Here is a 19,406-nt window from a genome sequence, read left to right as displayed (position 1 = left end):
CTTTCTAAACTTAATTTTTTTCTTTTTATTATCTTTTCTAGATTGTTCACTTCTTCCTCTCTAATTCATCCCCTTTTGAGATTTATATTGATTGAAATATATCAAAACAATTTTATATTATTATTATTATTTAATGGTATATTATTATATATTAAAATAGTCTTCATAAGAGCCATATGTATGATTAACATGAGTATTGGCATCCATTCTGAAGTCCCAGGGAAAAGTTTTAGGTTAGAAGAATCAGTGTGCACAAATTTGAGTTTTCCTTCAGTTGAAATGTTCTCAGTTTCCTATTTATAGAATTTAAAATAACGAAAAAGCATGTGACTTTTTTACTATGTAAATTATGTTCAAATTTACATTATTAATTAAACTATAACTATTTTTTTAAGAAAAAAAAAACTGAAAATAAATTATTAATAAAAGTAAAAGACGAGATTATAAGAGATAGACATGTAAGATGGTCAATTATAACTAAAAATATATTAAAAAAAAACGCATTTTGACCTTGTTAAGAAAATTATTTTTATTAATTAAGTGGGTAGTGTGTGAAAATGTAACTAGTGAACCGAATAAAACAAGAAAAGAAATATTAAAAGTTATTACTCGAAAAAGTAATAATATTAATATTTTAATTTATAATAAAAATGTAAACAATAATATTTCATCATCGTTGGAAAAAGCGGAACAAAGATTGGACACCAAGAAACAATGGGCCTTCATTCTTTCCTTCTACTGGGCTTTGTTTTGGTTAATCTATTGATTCTGATTCTTTCGTCTTTTAGGCATCAGGTTTTTGTTTAAATAGTTTGAGACTAGCATGGAATTTTTTTAAATTGTATTAAAAAATAATATAATTATTATTATATTTAAATAAATAATTTATTTACATAATTATATTTAAATGTTATAATTACCTATAAATAATATTTAATAAATAATTTGATAATATAAAAAAATTAAATAATTAATTATGGATTTATAATTCTATTTTATATTTATTTATTTTAATTCTTTTTAAATAATTTTCTTAAATAATTTCTTCCACTCCGGTGTGCTGTCAACTTTTTATATAAATATTTGAAATGATATAATATCTTAATTATTTTTAAAGGAAAATATGATCATGAAGTAAAAAAAAAAATGGATAACATCACTCAAATCCCCGGCATGCACAAGCAAACTGTGAAAAAAAAAATATAAAAAGTTGTACTTTGATAGATTTGATAGAATTTTGGATGAGTTGAATCCATCTGATCAATTTGGCCAGTGATTGAGCAGGAGGCTGAGCTTGCATGTACTGTAAACAGCTTTTGGTCTAACAGCTTTTTGAGTCTTTAGTTCATACAAAACTGTTCTTTTAGACTTATTCAGCTTAGCAAAAGGCTACGTCTGATGTATAGTGGCTACTTGGCTCCACGCTCCACGCCTACTCTTGTTAGACACTGCCGTTGTGCTATTTGTCACCCCTACCACCTACCAGGCTGTGCACACTTTTTAGGTCATAAAAAATGACAGTATTTTTGTCATCAAAAACATGTCTCTACTGTGATCACCATTTCACCACAACTTCAGCCCCATGCTTTCTTATACCGGACACACTAATTCTGTAACTATGTTTGTTTGTACTAATCATTCAAACACACGCTTCTGCAGTTCGTTTATGTTTGATCATAGTAACAAACAAAAAGTGACGGAAGCTTTATTTTGTACTTGGTTTAACAACCTTATGATGTAAATACAGACTATGTCTGTAATTATAATTTGTTGAATTTTTGTAGAGATAAAAAACAATGGACACTCATTATGTTTGTTATTAATTTTGTTACCTTATTATAAATCTGGAGGTATACCTAAAAACAAAAGGAACTGTTCCATTGGATGTGCTATTTTTTTTTAGTAAATTTAAGTTGAAAGACATAATTCAATAATTTAAAATTAATTTTGTTCAACTCATAGGCCACAGACAGTAAAGTTGAGCTAAATTCAATTGCACCATATAATACAATTATTTGGCATCATTAATGTGGCAGCTAAATAATAATCATAAATGCCTTCTTAAATGCAGCATGTGCAGATGTGTAAGCAATATTGCTGGTTGATGCTTTCCTTATAATATTTGCTATTTATGTTTTCCTTATAATCCTTTCATCTAGAGAGAAAATCCGTCTCCCTTCCAAATCATCCTTATGATTCCTTCCCAATCCGTTTATGTGAATACTAATAAAATCTCAAATCCATCTTTAAATAATCTTTTCTCTTACACGCGAACAAAGATATTTATCCAAACAAACAGAGCTTAAAGAATGAAAGTAAAATAAAAACTTTTCCCCAATCATCTCAAAATCTTTACAAAAAGGTATTCAAAAAGTCAAGAGTGAATCGATGACCTCACACTTTGTTTTTTTACTTACATTTTTATTTTTCTACACTATTTATTTTCTCTCTCTTTTTTCTTCTTCAATTTTATTCTACTAAAGACATTTTATTTTATTTATTTTTGTTTTCGTTAGTGTGTTTTGTAAAAAATAATTGTTGTAAACATGTAATTTGATCCTTGAAACTTATCATATAGAATTTCTAGATGTGAATAAAACAAAGATTTTTCTTAGTTATCTGGAAAATTAATTATCATATTTTGTTAGTATAAGTATGGAATAAATTTATGAAATTATACATGTTAAGATATAATTATGCTTTATGTGTATAATAATTAATGGGTAATTGAAAGTAAGAATTTTCATAATAGAGATTGAATTTGGTAAATTTAAAATATACTAAATTTAGAAGATGGTTTAGTGTTGTATTTTGTCAGTAAATTTTGTTTTTTAGGATGATATTGTTTAAATGGTGATAGAGTAAGTTTAAATTTAATTTAGTTTTACAAAATCGACTCATCACACTAAGGATATCAAACATAGAAATTAGAGAGACTTAATAGTTGATGACTTAATATATCTAAATATTGACTATGATAGACTTTTATTAACTTCGAAACCATATTAGAAAATAAATAAACTTAACTTTTCTGTACAAAATCCTAATTGATCTTTTACCTTTAATCCAATATTCAATATATTTTTTAATAACGAGATATCGTGTGGTTAAAGTAGATTTAAGTATAACTTATATTTACTAAACCAACTTAGTAAGACAATATTTTCTTCCACTTAAATGTTGTATTTTAACCTTATCTCTATTTAAGATAGATTTTCAACACATGTATTGCTTATTGTTCTAGTAATCATTCTAGTAATTAGATGTATAGTTTAAGTAAGACTTAAAACTTGACAAAAGAAACTGAAATAACTCTATATTCTTTAGAACAAATGATACATAAGAAAAAACATAATTGTTAGGTGTTGAGTCTTGGTGGTGCATGAGTTTCTAAATTATGTGAAATCATTCAACAGCAAAACAACATGCTTAAACAATGTCGCTCAAGCATTAAAGAAACAATAAGTTTGCTTATGAAAATTATGTCATCCGACTATTATTGTTTAGATGTTATAAAAGCCTATAGTAAGTTTTTAAGCAAGGAAAGATAAAATCAATTCAGCAAGTCTTCCAAATTTTACGAAATAAGTCTCCAGCATATAGTTATAATAAGCACAGATAATGTTGATAATAGTAATAGTAATTATAACATAATAAATTAATGTCGACTAAACATGGTTGATACAAGTCTTTAAGAAATTAAGAGTGTAACAATTTTATTGTCATATTGTAGTTATTTGATTGAGAAAAATTTCATTATAATTTATTGATAAATTAATTAGTTGATATGTGGTATTATATATGTTATGTTGCATGATATTTTTTTTAATTAGTTCACCACCATTATATATATTTATGTGAATTTTCTACAATAATCATACTAATAATATATTAAATTAAATATCACGTTAGAAATATATATCTGCAGATAATTTAGTTCCCTAAAATACCGCATGAAAATAAAGGTTGAAGACACATATGGCAATGATAAGATGCGGAAGTTTAAAAATGAAAAAGAAAATAGAAGTCTTAAATTTTTAAGTTACTTTTTTTAGTTATTGTGTGGTGTTATAAAAAAAAGTGATGAAAAATACGGGACAAAGAGACATACTAGATTATATAAAGTTGACCGAGTAACCTCTATGTTGTAGCTATTACAAGTCTTCCTTCCTATTGAAAAAAAAATGAATTTTTTATGCATGTGTATATTTTTATAACATGTTATAAATATAAGATATTTAATAATTATTTTTACAATATTTGTTCAAGATGTAAGAAATATAATAGATGTGATTAAAGAAAAAGAAAGAAAAATCTGAAATATAATGATATAATGAAACAATGTTAATTTATTTATATATGGTAAATAAATTTCCGGAAATGAGTATGATAGGATCCCGTGGGATGTGAGGTGTGAAGTAGAGGCATGGATATAGCGATATTGAGAGGTTGCATCAACAGTAGAGACCCACGTGCTCCAAAAGGAAAGGTCAAACACCAATGGCCATGCGTTGTTTTCTTGCTCTATTCAATTTAAAATGACAGTGATATATACATGGTTGTCCAAGTATAAATTGTTTTAATAATTTATTTTTATGTATATTCCACAAATCATCTAGTTGTCATTCAATAAAATGTTTAAATATTTTAAATTAATTATTTTTATTTATCAGATATGGCGAGTACTAATAACTATAGAGTGATTTGGTTCTCAATATACTTTGACGATTTCAAAATCTTTTATTATTTGGTTCATCTTGTGATAATACCAGAGGAACAAGTTGTCTTTGACATGATATATTTCTTTGATTTGACCTACCACCAATGAGGAGTTGGTTTTGCCCTTTTTATTGAACGATTTGTAAACGAAGAGAATCCATTTATTGGTCTCTACGTCCTGCAGAACTCAGGTTATGAAATATATGGGCCGTTGTTTAAGATTTCCTTGGACCAAGGCTACACTATTCGTTGCTTCGGACACCACCAAGTATAAATGCACCACCTCTTGGCCATCCATGGGCTTATTATTTTATAAATAATGATTTTCTATACATCAAAGAAATAAAGCTATCACAGTGGTGGTTAAAAATGACCTCCATTTAGAAATTTTAATTTTAGTTTTTTTATAACTTCTAATGTTTTGTTCAATTAACCAAATATATGCATGATTATTTTATATAATCATTTTCATGAGGAGTGTAATGTCACATTATGAGAAAAAGACTTCATTATATTATTTTGTATTTTGGGTCTTTCAAGAGAATCCCATGTGCATGTATCAATCACTTATTTATATACTTCTATTTTAAATATTTATCTATATTATATATGTGTATCTCTTTAATCATGATCTTTTGACCAATTGTCCTAATCCAACAATTATTTATTTTGGAATGTCAGACCTTCGATTTGAGGAACTAAAAAAGTTCATGGATTTGGGTTTTGTTTGCCTAAACGAGGATAAAATCACAAGCTTGACTTGAATTAATTATATATATTTAAAAAATAATATAAGAAAAACGATATATTTGATAAATTAATTGTCTTTTTTTTTGTTCACGTCAACGTCAAAGTTTTTATAAGTCATAATTATAAAAAATATTATTATAATCATACTAAAAACTTTTCTCCATTGTCGCCTTTCGAAAGAAACCGCTCCCACTACCCAAGTGTATTCATAAACTGGTCTGCACAACACCTAGTATAGCTAGATCTCTAAATTGTAATTATAAATATTTCTATATTTTTATTCTTTATTAACTAATTTTAAATTTCTTTTGAACAACACGTATAAATGTGAAAAAAAAAGACAACATACGGCTCATTTGCGGGTGTCCATGAGTTGGGAAATTTAACAAATAGAAAGAAAAAAAAAACAAAAAGGTGACTCATGTAGTACTATCTATAAATATAAAGAACACAAAACAAATTACAAATAATATAAAACAAAAAATAAAATAAAAATATGTTAATGATAGAAATACGTTAGGATATTAAAATATAATTGTGAAGACAAAAAAAAAAGGTGATCGAATTGCTGAAAATGAGGAATTATGTGGGCTAAGAAAGTAGGAACTAGTGGTACTAATGTGTTTGGTATTAAATAGGCAGGTTGTGTAAGAGTAAGTTTTTGTTTCTTCTTGAGTTGTTTGACATGAATGATGAGGAATGTTTTTTTGTTTTAAAATGGGTTCTGGTATTGCAAAGAAGATATGTATTTGAATAGGGTTAATATAAGAAGTAGTTGATATGATTTTTTGACTGCGATATATAGTGACAGGTGCATGATAGGAGTGATGTTGTAGCTTTGCTATTTTTAGGTACACTAATTGGATGTTGCAGGCCTTCGTGTGAGTTGGATTTGGCCATTTGTTCCTACCATTTTTGGGCAGTGGATGATGAGAGAATGATTCAACGAGTTTGCTTTCTACATTGTATTAATTGAAAGAGACACCTTCGCAATGAGAATGTAGGTCCTCTGTATAATTCATAAACTTTCTACTTCCTACCACATTACCCTTTTTCAACACTTTAACATTTACTCTTTATTATACAAACATGTATAACAATTTTGACAAAAGATGATCAAAATAGTATCTTAAAATTAAGTGTCATTTTAATGTTTAATATGTTATAATCAATTTCAAACTACCTTTAATAAAATACTCTTATAAATCAATATTGATCTATCATGTTAATTATAAAACATAAAAGCAAAAACATGTTTGGATTTATGATAAGAATACATAACAATAGTGGAATTTGTCTTCCATATCAATCACTATAAATATTTTTTTAATGTTAGTTTCGTGATTAGATGTCTCATAACATGTTATGAACTCAATTATCATTGTAAAAAGTTATAAAGGTCAATACATAGTCTGAGGTAGATTTTATAAATACATAGTCTGATCAGGTAGATTTTATATTATGTTGACATTTAGAAAAATCAGAGTCAATACACTTAATGATCTCAAAACTTATCTATCCTATGATATGTGAGCATATGATTTTTTTTTTCTATATCAAATATCTACCTAACATTTTTGTAACATATGCAATTCCTGTTAACTTGAGCATACATTAACTACCTTTTACTAATGTACGAGGAATCTTCTACATTTTCTTTTCTTTCCCGGAATTCTTAGGGTATTAGTAAAGTTTGAACTTGTCTCATGTAACCACATAGGTATGATAACATTATTTTTTATCTTTTATTAATGTTAGTTTTTGTGAATAAAATCAATTTCTCCATTATCTTGTTTAATCCTCAAGTTTATCTTGTTTTAAAATTGTTTTGTATTTTAGTTGTTTTATGTTTGTTTACTTCCAATATCTATTTTCAGTGCGTAAATAAGTCAATAGGAAACAATTATGGTAGAGAAAAATAAGCTGCAACTCAACGAATCATGCTTGGACAAGAAATAATGATTTTTATATAAATACCTACATCGTGGGCACTGAAATTACACCCAACACGGTAAACATGAAGAAATGACTCATTTGTAGGGTTATTCTGCAATGGACAAGATCCATACGACCAAAAAACCACCATGAGTTACAGGCTGAGTCGTTAGGCGAGTTGGTTGCTCGCTAGACAAAAATGACATCTCAAACCTACAATATTTGAGTTGTTGAGTATATGGCTCACCTAACGAGTTACAAGTTAAAGAACATCGATTTTTAGTCCTCGCTGAAGAAGAATGAAGCTATTGGGTGAGTCTGCTAATGCATGGAAGTGAGTATTTAATCACATTTTCACGAGGGTTTTGGGCATTCCTCATTTTTACATAATTACAATCACCTACCGTGCATGGGAGAGGCTCTTGGAGGTTGTTTGGGATGCTGAGAATTTATCCTTCACCTCCTTGGGTTTTCTCCTTTATCCATGGTGGTTTTTCCCCATTTGGGATAGAAGATGAAGATGAGTTACGAATTGGAGGTGCTGACACAAATGAGAGGCATGATTGAAGCATGAAGCAACTACTATGTATATCTACAAAGGGCCTTCTTCTTCTCCTTGATTTCCATTTCTTTCTTATCTCTTCATTTTGTAAACCCTAAGTTCTCCACCATGAAGAGTTAAATCTTTCGTGGAGATTAGATGTAATAAATTGAACATTGTGTATTTTGTGATGTTAATGACTATGTTTTTTCATTTATGTTAGTATTTGATTTCTATGCTTAATGTTTGTTGTGTTTGATTACCCATGGCTTGATTTAATGGTTCTTGAGTTGTTAGAAAATCTCTTTTAAACCTAAAACTGAAATTTAATACCTAATGGAGCTTGTAGAACATATGTTTCATTAGTAATCTTATAATCTTGAAGTTATGACATGATTTCACTTGTTTAGGATTCAAGGGATTGAAATCTTGAATGAGTTATCCTAGGATTCGAATGTATACTAATGAAGTGGATGAAATTTAATCTTGACAAATTGTAAATAATGTATATTAATTTTCCTTGCACACCAATTGTATTATGAAAATACCAAAAAGAATTTTTTGTATTTTTATGACTTTATGGTCTAATTGAATTATTGAGTGAAAAAATTGTTGAGCGTTGTATAAATCCTTAGGAGAGAACAATAACTACATTTGTATTATAAAAGTGGCCAATTAGGACTCATAGTATGTAAAGATAGATGAGGTTGAAGAAAATGTTTTTGATATGTAGTTGGAAACAAAACATGTATGAAGTGTTTCTCCAAAGTTGGAAGTCATTTATGAAAACAAATGCTAAACAAGTGTTAACTTGTCTAAAACTAATTTATTATCGTTTTATTTGTAATGTTTTTTAATCCAAACAAGTCACAGACTGGTTTCGTTCGTAATATTTTCTAATACGGTAATTGATGTAATAAAAAAGACGAATTTTTTTGTTATATATGAATTGCTTTCATATATAACTATAAAAGATCACCTACTTATTACAAATAACTTACATTGTTAGAAATACATATTTTTAAATGTTATTAGTTGATCATTATTTAAATTCATGTAAGTAGAACTTGATATATAATAGAATCCTCATATTTTGAACGATTTTTTCAACGATCATAATAAAAATATGTTTTGATCCCTTATATCTTTGTTAATAAATACTTTTTTTTTGTCCTTGTTAATAACTCTTCTTTTAGGTATTTTCTATTCATAGTCCCTTTCTTTTTTTATCGACAAAAATATTATAAATATGGATAATTGACAAATATCAAAAAGCAACTCTCAAATTGATATTTATGCCTAGTTTATCACATTAAGACATTATTATGAGCTATGTGTAAGAGAGCATGAAAATAAAACTGAATAATAAAACATAAAATTATCTAAATAGACACAAATGCAAGAAAATGGCTAACAAACTCAAATAGTCCAATCTAGAGGTTTATGTGTTTTTGCAAGAAGATGAGAAGGAACATGACATATCAATACAATCATATCATACTGTAATACATAACAATCATAAAATCTTATTATAGGGAAAGACAAGATTGTGCAAAATAATCCTTCGGCCACACAAAAATGTACTAGTGGATGGTGAAGTGTGCAAGACAGCTTACTGTAAAACAAATCCAAACTCTACAAAGGAATCACAAGAAGCGGGATGAGGGAGATATCAACAGTGAATAAACCAATAAAAAGCTAATGAAGTAATAGACAACTAACTAACACCACTTGTCATTAAGTATATCTTATATATGCTAATACTTTGTTTTGAATGGCTATTACATTTGTTAAAGTATAATATATAGTAAAATATAAGAAGAGAATGTTTTGATTATATGTATACACACCTCATACAACTCAGAAATCTAACTCTTAAAAAACATTGCACATAATTTTTGTATACGGATTGAAATATCCCAAAGTGTCCTAATATTTATATATACAGTCCCTTTTTTATTCCATTTTATTCCTACAAATTAAATTTAAGAACATCCAAATTATTGCAAAATGTGATCAAAATAATTCATGAAAGTGCAAACGTGAATTTTTTTTTAGGACAAAATAACTTAATTTTGAATACAAATTCAATATTCAAAAGGAAGTGTTTTTTATAAATTTAATCATATTTGAACTCAAAGAGCTTTTTTTTTTTTTTTCAAATTAAATAACGTACTGAGCTGCTAGTTCGGGATAAAGTACTCCTTAAGCTATTTAAAAAAAAAAAAAGTCTCATCAATTAAAAGAAATCATTCTTATCTGGAGAAGGACATCGGTAACACATCAAAGGGTGGATTGAAGTAGCATATTGACTAGTTGAAGTGTTAACACGTTCAGAGGAATAAGACCTTTGAGTTTGACAAATACATAATAATATACTGATGCAACTTGAATTAGTTATAATTATTAACATAATTTGAATATTGTAATGAATAATTGAATAAGTTAAATAATTGAATAAGTTTAGGATGGTTGATGTGATACAACTCTTTATGAAGCCTAATCATTCATTAGTGCAGAATTGGCCTTTAACATCACCTACTAGATGTTGGATTACAAAATAATTAACGTAAATTATTGATCGGTGACATTTTCATAAATAAGTTGGACATATAGACATCTGTTAGGAGGGACTCCGACGTCTATAATATTATAGATGTCGGGGCCCTTCTAACAGACGTCTATAAGTCTGCGAGGTAGATGAAAAGTTCTTTTTTTCCGTCTTATAGACGTTTGATCCCGCCATCCCGACGTCTATATACGCTTATGGACGTCGGTGCCCCTCCTAACAGACGTGTATATGTCTGACAGGTAGATGAAAAGTTCATTTTTTCCGCTATATAGACGTCGGATACCGTCATCCGACGTCTAAATAGCTTGACAAGGTAGGTGAAAAGTTGTTTTGGACGTCATATTAGTGAGGGCCCCGACGTCTAGGCGAGAATAGACGTCGGTTCCCTAGGTGTCCGACGTCTTGTTTGTTGTTAAATCAGAAATCGAACCCGCGGTTACGCGCACTTCATCGTCTTTCTTCTCGCCTTTTCTCTCCACGACATTGCATTTCCAGGTGCGCTTTTGTCTCTTTTGAACAGTTTAAACATACTTTTACTCCGATTAAATTAGTCTTTGATTGATTATCTTCCATTTGAACCGATTAAAATGAGTTTTGTTGTGTTTTGGTGCAGTTTTTCTCGTGTCTTTGGGTAGCGTAGTAGCACATTCTCCCTTTGCTAGTTTCCTCGTAAGAAAAGTTTGCGTCTTTTGGATGTCTTATAGCGTTTCAACCCAAAACCGAACCTGGGTCCTTGCCTAGTTCTCAAGTCACCGTATTCGTTTTCATTGCCGGTTGGAATGGAACTAGACAAGGACCCAGATTCGGTTTTCGGTTGAAATGCCATAAGAGGTCCAAAGGACAAACCTTTTCTATGACAAAACGAGCAAAGGAAGAAGGTGCTACTATGCTATCCAAAGACACGAGCTGCAGTAGATGTCGGTTAATGCCATGTCCGATGTCTATAGAACCCTTAGACGTCGGTTAATGCATGTCCGACGTTTATAAAGACGTCGAACCTGTGTAGTCCGATGTTTGATTAACGTCACCCACAAAGACGTTGGGTCTGGATCTAACGTTAAAAGGCCAAAATAACATATGTTAAATATTCTTTCTGCACTAATGATTCATTATGTGATAAATTTATTCTCTTTTATTTATGTAGATATATATGTATCAGGGTTAATAATTTTAAAAGACATTTATTATCTCTAAAGAAAATAATATATCCACCACTTTTTTTTTTCTGGGAATTTTATTTTTTCTTAAAAAGAAAATTGAGAGCATAAGGAAGTGGGAAGTTATTCTAAGATGTCAATGATAACAAACACAAGTTGGAAAAACTAAAGAAAATTTGTGTTGTCTTATCTATAAGTCAAAGGATGTATTATTAACTTTACGCCATATAAAAAGTTGTACTATAGTTTAAAAAATAACCAACTGTGTAAGAAAATTAAATAAAAACTAATGTTAAAATAGGTTAATTAGAGATAAAATGATTTTATAATATATAAAGAGTCCATATTTTATTTTAAAAGTTTGTTTTATAGAGTTGCATTAGATATAATATTTATTTCTTAACCTTCCTACTATTAGAATCATGTTTAAAAACCAATCTTTATAAGATTTATTATTGGTTGGATATATGGATTCACTTGTTATTAAATCGCTACATGTCTGATCATATCTGGATGTGAAAAAAATATATTAAAAATGTTATATTGATTTTAGTAGAAATAAGACAATTTTATATTATATATATAGGCAGATATATAAAAAGCTACCAAAACTTTAGAAAAAAATCTCAATTAATTATATCAGTGCAATTCTATTTATAAAAGTAGAAATTACATTACTTTTTTTAATTTATTTGATTTTTGTGATGTAAATATATTATTATGAAAATATATAGTGGAGATGGTAGGACAGGATGAAAGGAATGCTTTATAAGTTTTTGAATATGTTGAAGAGTATTGAGAAAATAAAAAAGAAAAGTTGAAAATAATGGAGAGAGACAAAGCATGGACACAGCATACCCACATAAACATAAACATGAACATAAACATAAACATAAATATAAATATAAATATATATATATATATATATATATATATATATAATATATATATATATATATATATATATATATATATATATATATATATATATATATATATATTCAAAATATATATTCAGAAGACAACTATGGCAGACACGAGCAAACATTTGTATGGGTATTGTAGGGACCGTCTATTGTGGAAAAGAGGAAAAAGAGTGGTGAGCCCATAATATATATAACCTAATTTAAAGTGCTTGCTCTCAACAAATCACTTATATATATTGCTGTTGAATAATTGTACTCTGTTCCTATAAGGTTAAGTGTAATCAAACTAGAGTTGTGTGTGACTCAAAAATATGGCAGCAAACTAAGAGACGAGAAAGAACTATATATTCTAAATTTTAAATATCCATTGGAACTTATTTTTTAACAACAGAATTATAATATTTCTTTTCACTGACTTGTCGATTGAAAAATATGAAGAAGGAAAAAATTATTCACAATAACAATTTTATTTTGAAAATTTTCATCTTTTTTTATTATATTATTTGTTAGATAGTTCAAAAAAAGTGATACCTTATTATTATATACTGATCAATGTGATTGTATGTATTTATTTGTTATTTACGACTTGTAATTTTAATTCTTACATTAATGTATTTTTCACATTATAAATATTTATGTTTTATTTAATTATTATTTTTTTATTTTCTTGCTATGTCTATTTTCATTAGAGCTTCTCAATTTTAAAAAAAAATATTTTATTACTTATTATATTATTATTTTGAAATACTTTTTCTATAATGTGCTATTAAAGTGAACAAAAAATTAAAAGTAAATGGTTTGAGATTTGAACCTAATTGTATAATTATAATTAGGTGGTCGCAAGTCAAATATTTAAGTTAAAGAATTTATTTAAGTAAATAACTGAGGATGTGTCTTTTTTTTTAATACAATATAAACACCAAATATTCTTCCATTTTTATTATTGATGATTTGTCTCTTTTATACTAATTTATTTCACGAACATTTATTTTTATTGGGATTTTTTATAAATATTTTAATATTTTAATAACATTTTTATTTATATCACTTAAAATTTGGAAGATTACTTAAATTTGAACAAACATAAAATCTGAAGGATTACTTAAATAGTTTATAGAATTTGAACATTTATGTAAGAGTCTAAGTATTACTTAATTGTGAAAATATTTTTTAATAAAATTTATTTTCATTTAATTACAATTATAATTTTATTTTGAAAGACAATCAGAGCATCTCCTGGTCAAACCCAGATTATATGTTCAAAACCTTGGTCTATGAAAATTTTAATAAATATATATAACTCTTTTTGTATTAAAAAAAAATCTTTTGTAAAAAACATTAAATATAATAATCAATACTTTTATATTAACACGTAATAATTACAATTAAATAGTATAACTAATTGAAGACATATAAAATAAATTATAAATTAATTGGTGTTAAGGCGTGCATTGAAGATTGCCTTGTAATGTTAACTTCATTTATAAGCTGTTCATAGTTTTACAAACAAATCATTGGTACAGTTAGAGCTCGGCGGAATCTTATACATAAGTAGTTGAAAGTAAATACCTCATTAATACACCTATAACACACAAAAAAAAGTAGCTTTTTAATAATTAATTGTCTTTTTTTTTTGAAATTTTAATAAGAAACTTAAATAAAAGGTTAATATTGAATTTAGTTTTAAAAGAACATAGTTTTTTTGGTAAAATAAGATGAAATGAATAGGTTTTTATCTAAATCACTTCTTAGTAAATAAGTTTCCAAGAATTTATACATGAAAGTTTGAACACAAAAGTATTGAAATAAGTTTAAAACAAGTTATACTAGTTACAGTATTTTCACAAATTTAAGTACACTTTCAAGAACAATTGCTGCAGAAATTCCACATCAAATTAAAAACAACCCAATATTTAAAAAAGAGCAAAACAAATATTTTTATATCAATAAATTTTCATCTGTAAGTAAATGTCGATATTTATTCTGTATATATATATATATATTAACATTAATATTAAAAGTAGATAATAAATAGTCAGCATGTTGTCAACTTAATATTTCTTTTCTTACATTTCATTATATATGTCCGTAACCATACATAAACGTTAAACTTTATTTTAAAAGGTAGGGACAATGATGATTATAAATTAAAGAATATTTTAGAGCTTGCACATATAATAGTTAGATTTTGTTCTTTTTAGTACAAAAAGACAACAACAAAAAACTAAAAGAGCAATAGTTAATGCCCATAAAGTATTAAATGAAATTCATTAAATAAAAAAAAAAGAATTCCAATGTATTAAGAATTTTAATTCTATGGATTCATAATTTTATGCTAATTTGGACAAAATTCAAGTAAATATTATAAAGATGTTTTGTGTTAATTTTCAATAGAAAAAAACTAACATTTAATTTTAGTTATTTATATTAAACACCAACTAATTATACTTTGTTAATAAGAAAATATAAGCATAGAAATATATATGATAAAATATTGAAGCGATGTTCTTCTTTATTCTTAAACAGATGTAGTCGTTAACAGGTAATCTCCACTAAATTCATTCTCCAAGATTCCATCTATTTTTTGGTGATTGAGAAAAGGTTAATAAGAAGATGACAAAGGAGCCTAATTAGCTTAATAAATGATTGTGCTAACATGGTTAAAAGTAAATTTCAAAGCAGGGTGGATCGCTTTATCTTCTCTCCATCTTATCGTCTCTTCCTTGCAAGATTAATCCTTGTAAACAAAGGAGGAGGAAGACCAGAGGAAGAGCAAAAGATGGAGAAGAGAACAATAGAGTAATATTCCAATAACAGAAGTTCATAAGTTCAATATTTTCTTTCACAGGAATCAATGTCTATTGTATCAGCAATCAAGACTTAATTGCAAGCACCAATGGAAGCAAGAAGCAAGAAGAAAAGGTAATTTGATACACAAACTCTTCAATATATATATCTATATATATTGTGTTTCTCTATTTTTTTGGTTTCTGACTGTGGGTGGTAGGAATGGAGGAGAAGAACGAGAAAGAACTCACTCATGAATCACAGAGCGAGACACAGGTTGGTCTGGTTCAGTTGACTCCGTGCAGTACTTCCTTCTTGTGAAAGTTCCTGTGGCAGCCACAAGCCGCACATGTAAGCGAAGCAGTCGTTCCCTCACCGGCACTAGCCATGAATTCCCTGCAACCATCCACTGCGTAACCTCCGGTGTTGGCTGCATGATTCTTCTGGCACTCCCCGTATCGAATATTCCCCACCGCAGAAGAAGCGGCGTATTCTCTCTTCACCACCACCTGCCTCTTTTTCATCCTGGCAAAACCCTAACCGCCGCTTGATTCCGCACACCACAGAGCAGAAAAGTAAGTAGGGGATCGACACAAGAGAAAACGGGATTGATATAGAGATAGATGTGTATATATAATATAATAATATAGCGCCCTAGGTAGCTGTGTCTATATACAATTAATATATAGTTGGTGGGTAACCCTAACCCTAGCGTGTAGATTTATAAATGGCAGAGAAGTAGGGGCGAGGGGGCTATAGGTAGGATGAAGAGATGGAAAATGTGATCATAAGTGATGATAAATAGAGCAGAAAGTTTTTGATGGTCTAAATAAAATAAATTTTGAAGAGGACAGGCAAAAAAGGAGTAGTGAAAGCATTAATGATTATTGGTGTATGAGCCAATGAAGGAAGAACACATCATGAAGAGGGAGCGGTGGTTGTTTTAATTGGCTACAAAGCAAGAGAAAGGTTCAAGTGTTTATGTTTATTGCACGAAGATCAGCTGTTTGTTTTGGAGGTGGCGCCCTCTGATTCAGAAGAGGACAAAACTTAAAATGGGAGCTCAATGAGGGAATGCTTGTCCTCACACTACCCATACAACCCTGGACTTGTCTTCCACAATTGATGGCTCACCTATCACTCTTCCAAAACAACAAAAACCAAAACACAACACATTTAGCTGCATGCCTACCTTTATATACATGGCAGAATTTGTCACCAATTTATGAATATCATCATACCATGAGATGAGAGTAAACTGGTTTTCGCCCAAACCTCAGAGATTAAACCACTTAACTAGACTCAGCCGCTAATTTTATATCTGCAGTGGGTCCGATTTGATACTAAAAAGGTAGATTGCTGGCCCTTGCTACTGTGACAACAACTCTTGTAAGATTCTAATAATTATAAGACCATTCCCCCACACTCTCATATACCCAGTGTGGACCCTTATCTTCTCCCCTTTGGATCAAATCAAGGACAACGTCATGATTTTTCTAAATTTCACTTTTATATGCTTCCTACAATACCTATCTGCCATCATCAAACCTAGTTTTGGTTAAACCGATTTATTTCATGTTTGTGTTGTTGTTGTTATTGCTTATTAATTTAACCAGAAAACATGAGATGATTGAAGTGTCCTGTATTTTTAGTTTTCACTGCATGGGTTTGCAAATATAGGAGGAAGTAGAATATGTAGAAAGTAGAAGAAGGGAAAGAAAACAGAAGTGACCAACCGGCCGCTTCCACAAGATCTGCGTAATGAGGATTTTGAAATATTCTTATTGTGCTAGGATTGGATATGGAAGAATACGAAACCATAGACATGTTTGACGTTGAAAGGTATGGATTCTTCAATTAATCCATTAGTAATACATGTTCAAGCAGGCATGAGGAGCCTCCACCAACACCATTTCAAAGTAAAGAACTAGAAAGGACAAGCCCACAATGGGTCAGTAACATGTGCACATTTGAGAACATGACAAAGGACAAGGACTCGTGCTTGTCAATCAGACATCGACATAACTCGTTTACATTAATTAGACTACAATTCGAAAACACACCCAAATAAAACATCACGAATTCAAAATTCATCTCAATTTCCTTCTTCTCTTTAAACAATAACCCCCTAATTAATCATATATTTGGACTACGAAGTCCATGCCATCGTTCGTTAAAAGTAAAACCAGTATGAAATGTAAGAGATAAGCTTGAACCATTGTGTTTATGGTTATGAGAAAAACAGCATTACATATAAGGGGAAAGGAAAGGAAAAGGGTTTTGAAGACAATGGCATAAGTTTGCCAGCGTTGAGATGTGAATCGTGTCAAATATTTATGAAGGCGTTGAAACAATGTGCTGTGATGCCTGGCTGTATAGTAATCTGTCCTTTTGGCTAACGTCAAGTACTGATGGAAGTGTGTGTGGCTGTTTAGTTCCATTGAAGACTATGCGTGTAGGGGGCACTTCTACCGTTTTCTTCTCACTCACACATTAACCATTACCCATATCTTCATGTTCCTGCAGAAGCCAAACTTTCGTTATCCTACCAATAAACCATTCCAGTACCTACCAATGTCACCCGGATCAATACATATAATTATATAACTAACTGCTCAAAATATTCAAATTTCCCTCTAATTTACCGATAAAGGAGTCTTATTTTTATGCAAAATTCAATTTTTTTAGTGTATATATGTTTGGTGCTGCTTTTGCCACACACAAACTTCCGTTTGAAACATTCGATGGCATTTTACTATTTCAGATCACGTTTGGAAGTAAAAACTTTTGCCCTTCGTTTCAAATGGCAAACATGAGGTCAAATGTCATTTTAAAGCAAATTTAAAATAGAAAATACTTTGCTTTTAAAATTATTCTACAGTGAAATTTCTGGGACTAAGTTTACAAGTCTAACCATACTCATGAGTTATCTTTTTTCTAAATGATAAACACTTATTTAGCTTTTTGACCTGTATTTTTTCATGATTTTAAATACATTACTAAAGAGATTAAGTATTATTAGTATGTGGAAAACGACCTATTAATTACAATGAGTCAAAATCATTACTCGATATAGATTACGTATATTACTTTATATAGTGGTTTTTAACCGTTATCATATTGTAGACTGTTTTGAACTACAAAGGAAAGACTGTTTTTTTTTCTTTTTTCCATAATAATGTGATGAATTACTTTAAAAGAAAATTGTTGTGATGATATCGCCTTGCATCTGGGCAGACTTGTATACGGGGCATTGTGATTAATTTGTGTAATAGTATAATTGTTACATATATCTATAGATTAACTATAGTGTCGGTTTAGTAACGGTATATAAACTGAAGGAAAGAGTCGAAAAGCTTTTTAGGAGTGGGGGATAAATGAATGTACTAAAAGTGTGTCAACATAGATCCTTTTCAGTTGAGCATATTATTTAGCTGGAGAGATAAAGATATGTGATAAAGAAAAAGATTGGTGGTCACTTTAATGTTAATTGACATTTAGATAGAGAAAGAAAGAAAATTATATTTTCTTTATATAAATCACAAATGTTTTCTATGAAAAGCAACAGTCTTCAAACTAGATAAGATCACTAGAAAGAAAAGTATATAAACATAATAATTAATTGATATGAAATTATAAAAGTATGAGATAAAAAAAAGTATCACGTAATGCCGTATGAAAACAGGAATGAGTTAATTCACGTAATCGAAAAATTCAAAACCAGAAAACATCTATAATCAAATTATTTTTGTTTTTATTAAAAATAGATTTTAGTCAAAAGGTCTAGAATTATATATATATATATATATATATATATATATATATATATATATATAAAGTTGTTCTAAACTTTCAAAATATCATGTAAAAACATATAGCATATAAATGTGGTAAAGTTATTCTTAAATGAGTTAGCTTTTTAAGTTTAATAAATAAGTTTAAAACGTATTCCTAATATTATATATTATTGATCAATTTATGGCTACTCACCTTGATTAGTCCATCCATGTAGACTAGAT

The 19,406-nt window shown here is 28.8% G+C and overlaps 1 pseudogene; it reads right to left on the bottom strand.

The window, feature by feature from the left end:
• Window positions 1–15,397: 15,397 nt before the first annotated feature.
• LOC124826784 (mini zinc finger protein 3 pseudogene) lies at window positions 15,398–16,496 on the bottom strand (annotated as a pseudogene).
• Between the last annotated feature and the right edge of the window lie 2,910 nt (window positions 16,497–19,406).

This window comes from Vigna umbellata, chromosome 1, assembly GCF_029865625.1.
Source record: "Vigna umbellata cultivar VRB3 chromosome 1, Vumbellata_1.0, whole genome shotgun sequence".
Taxonomy (NCBI): domain Eukaryota; kingdom Viridiplantae; phylum Streptophyta; class Magnoliopsida; order Fabales; family Fabaceae; genus Vigna; species Vigna umbellata.
This window is presented reverse-complemented; position numbering and strand designations above follow the sequence as displayed.